The sequence below is a fragment of the Herpailurus yagouaroundi genome, unplaced genomic scaffold (genome assembly GCF_014898765.1).
Source record: "Herpailurus yagouaroundi ecotype Mexico unplaced genomic scaffold, PumYag 207, whole genome shotgun sequence".
Lineage (NCBI taxonomy): Eukaryota > Metazoa > Chordata > Mammalia > Carnivora > Felidae > Herpailurus > Herpailurus yagouaroundi.
In genome coordinates this window covers 2576734-2581113 of record NW_024412438.1, presented here as the reverse complement: position 1 = coordinate 2581113, position 4380 = coordinate 2576734, and positions in this window count along the sequence as shown.

Below are 4380 nucleotides of genomic sequence, written 5' to 3'. Positions count from 1 at the left end.
CTCCCCCGGCCTTCTGAGTGCGTTCGCAACCATGGGTAGGAAGGCAGTGTTCCTGCTGCACCCCACTAATCAGGGAGAGCTCCACACCTCCACCCATGTCCCTTTGCCTCCTCCCCTTCAGTAAATACAGTGTCTTCTGGCTCTTCCCCAGGAGGGCCTGGTGGCCCCCTACCCTCCCTCTGGCCTTGAGAGCCATCCTGTCCACCTCAGTGGGAGAATGTGCCAGATTCTCAGACAGAAATCCCTAGGAGATGCTGTAAGAGGACTGACCGGCCCCCGCAGCTCGGCCGTGGCAACCCCAGTCCTCCCAGGTGTCCTGAGACCTGCAGTGTTCTGTGCGGTCAGCCTACTTGGAACTTTTTTTAAAGTTTATGTATTTATTTTGAGAGACAGAGAGAGAGAGCCCCAATGTGGGGCTCGAACTCACCGACTGTGAGATCATGAACTGAGCCGAAACCAAGAGTCAGATGCCCAAATGACTAAGCCGCCCAGACGCCCCCCTACTTGGGACTTTTTAATGGGATGACTGACATCACAATGACCCAGATCTGCCTGTGGGGTCCGTTTGCTCCCTGGTTTGAGCGTCAGGAGGTAAGGACTCTGGTCCACGCTCCATTTTTAGCCATGTGACTTCAGACGAGTTCCTGAAATGTTCCAAGTGTAAATTTTTGTGCCTGTAAAATGAGAATAATGATGCTGCTTCCTGAGCTGGACAGAGAGCTAGCACAGCTGGGTATTAAATGAGCATGCGTCCCAATCCCACTGCTCCTTCCGGGCGGCCTCCAGCACCATCACTTAGTCCGGCAGCCCCTCAGCACTGCCCTGACTCCTGCAGTGGCTACATCATCTCCCCAGTTCCATATTTTGTGCCCCAGAGTCTGTCTCCCACAGCAGGATGCCAACAGTGGCTCCCTAAGGACTACTTACCCCCTTAGGAAAAAGAACCTGGTCTTCATTCCTCCATCAATGCTGGAAAACTAGGCTTTCCCTAAAATAGCACAACCTCTGTCACTTCCCACTGTGGCCTCACTGACCTCCTTGCTTTCTGGGATGATCTGTCCCGGAGTGAAATGCTAGACCCCTTCCTTCAGGGAAACCACCTGAGGTTTTGGGGATGCTTCTGGTAGGGGAGAAGCGACCATATATTAAGTGCATCAGGCCTTTCATACATGTGATCACGTGCAACGTTCAGAGGAGTGCGCCCCTGAAGCTAGACCTTAAAGAGAACAGCCCCTCCTCCATGCAGCACCCGCTGGGCCTGCTCAGAGAAGAGCTCAGCACGTGAGCCCCGGAAGCTTCCGGCCTCAAAGCCCCCAGGGCTCCGGTTCTCCTTCTAATAACCTAAAGGCTATTAACAGTCTCTTCAGTTATTAAAACAATTTTCTGATGCCTGTCCCTTTGGTCCTGGCCACATGCCATGAAAAGAAGCTGGAATCCCAGATCCCTCTTTGAAAGGGCAGCCCTTCACCAGGGTACGAAAGGAGACACAGACCTCAGTGCTCAGGCATTGCTCTTCTTTCTCATGGGAAGACACGGACCTCGGCGCCGGGCACAGGTGCCTCTCAGACTTAAAATCTCCTTGGGGGGTAAAAAAAAGAAGAAAAAGAAAAAGAAAAAGAAAAAGAAAAAGAAAAAGAAAAAGAAAAAGAAAAAGAAAAAGAAAAAAAAAACCCTCAAGGCAAGCATAGAAACCCTGGCTCTCTGGTAGATGGCAGAGAAATGCCTCGGATCTGGGTTCAGGTGTGTCGGCTGATTGCATGGGTCTGATTCAGGGATTGGAGGCCCATCGACAGGGCTGACCCCCCCCCCCCGAGGACTGGGAGACACCCTCACATTTTTGGTTGGGCACAAATCAGGGAACAGATGTGAGCAGAATGGGATTTGAAAAAGGCAGGGTGTTGAGTTGCTGATCCCTGAGTCTCCTTCTAGGCACTAACATCTAGGGGTGTGAGATCCTGAGGTCCCTAGGGGATGCCAAACTGGCGGTCACTGAGCAACCTGGGTTTTCAGGAGCAGACACCTTCAACACTCTGCACCAGCTCTCCATTCAGAACACGTGGCTTCTGTATCTGTAATGGTCACAGCAGATCAGTGGCAAGAGCCAGGATCTGGGGTGTGTGACCTGAAGGCCTTCCCGGCAGATCAGTGGCAAGAGCCAGGATCTGGGGTTTGTGACCTGAAGGCCTTCCCACCACAGCTTGTCTCCCTCATTCTTGGCGTTGACTCAGGGAAGCACCTCAGATTCCTTCCGGGCCTCCAATATCACAGAAAAAAAGACTTACCTGACTCTTATTTAAAGACTCAAATAAGGGGCCACCTCCTCCAGGAAGTCCTCCACTCACCGTGCCAAATTAAGTGCCCCTCCTTGGAGGTCTCACAGCGTCCCCTCCCACCCCTTCATTTGTGGCATTGCTTTCATACCCAGCACAACTTGCCAAGGTACAGACAGTTGGAAGAGGAATGACCTTCTTTCCAGAGTAGAGCGCCCCCCTCCCCCCACCAACACCGATCTCACCCCTCCGGTCACACCCAAGCACACTGCAATCTACCGTCTGCTCTTGGCCAAACCTTCCAAACACACCGTGTTTTTCACAGTGGTCACTTTCCAGTTACTCTGTTACAGGATTCTTTTTTAAACCCACGTTAAATCATGACTTCACTACAAATATAAAGTGAACGTGTGTCAAAAATTGTGTTTAACCCGTTAATTAATGAGAGATCCGGTAAGATGTTACAACTGGTTCAAAGAAAAATCCCAAAGGCCTCACTTAAACACGGGGCAGCCAGGAATTCTGAGATGAATTTACAAATAGACGCAAACCTGGCGTGTGCACAAAGTGCTAACCCATCGGGCACGGCTTGCCTGCATTTGCACGGACGGGACCTCTGCATCATCGGTGCTCTAGAATTTCTGGGACCACAGAAGAGCCGAGAGATGACAAAAGGCAGAGATAACTTTGATGGGCAAGGCAGGACATCCAGTGACCCTTTTTGTCCTTTCAAGAGTTTGTCGGGACACTTCATTGACCTGTGTGAAGCAGTCACTCCTGAAACTCCCTCTTTCTCTCACTGGGTGGCGTCACCTTGGATTTCCCCCGTCTCTCTGATCACTCTCCTGAAAAGGGCTCCTCTTTTTCTACCTCTTTTTCTCTCTCTTAACTGTAGGCCTTCTCCAGGGTTCTGTCCTGGACCTCTCCCCCCTCGTCCCACACCACAGAGGGAAATCTCACCTAATCTCTTGCCTTTAAGCCCCCCAGGTTAGGCTGGTGACTCACAGACCTGTCTCCAGCCGGCTTCCTTCAGAGCTGCTAACCTCCATGTTTCCATATCCTCCCCAGCACCGAAATACAACAGTCTCGTTCTGTAGTTTCGTGACTACAGAACCCACCTTCTTCTTCCTTGAATGGCGTCACCTTTCACCCAGGGGCCTCCGCTACCACCTTGGGGCCCACTTGTCTCTCTCCCCTTCCGCACCCTCCCGGATTCACCACCCAGACCTGCCAATTCTGCCCGCCTTACCCGCCCTCCAGCCTGGCTTCCCCTCTCCGCTTCCATCCCACCACGTTGGTTTTTGGCTTCCTTCACTCCTGTCCGTGTTAATGTGACCCGGTCCTACCTTCCCGTCTCCAGCCTGACCCGGTCTCAACCATACTTGACTCTGCTGCTGGAATAATCCTTCTAAAATGCAAATCTGCTGTGCTACTCTCATCCCCGAAATCTTCCCATGGCTCCCTGTCAAGGTCAGGACAGAATGAAGCCCATTAGCAACTTGGTTGGGGGCCTCCATGACCTACCCGACCCCTCTGTCTCCAGCCTCACGTCTTGCTGAGTCCCTTCGTGGGGTTTAAGGAAACACCTGTGAGTCCACTTTTGGTTCCTGGGGGTGATGGACATGCCATTTCTTGCCTCCTTGGAACGGGTGGTTCTTTCTTTGAAACACGCGTCCGTCCCCCTGTATCTTTTCCTAACTAACTCCTGGTCATCCTGCAAAGCCCATGCTGGGCTTTGCTCCTCCCTGGTGATCTTGCCGCCCCTCCCTGCTCCTGTCTAGTTATGGGCTCTGCCTACGTGCTCCTTCCCTGTGCTTCCAGCCCTGCGCTCATGGTCACAGACACACTTGTGACTGTCGCCTCATGGCAGGAAAAGCTGGTGGCTCCTTGCTTTTCTCTGTGACCTTGGTGTTGTCCATTTGCCTGGCTTCCTCGTGAGCCTGGGAGCCCCTTTCAGGCAGGGACTGGGCTCAGTGTGTCCCCCTTGCCCCCTCAGTGTCCTCTCCCTGCACACTTCCCGAGGATGGCTAGCCCCCAGTGGGTAGCCCCTGCATGCAGCCCCCACCCCACCCAGGTAGACTCTCAGGGGGAACAGGAGGTGCCCCAAGCC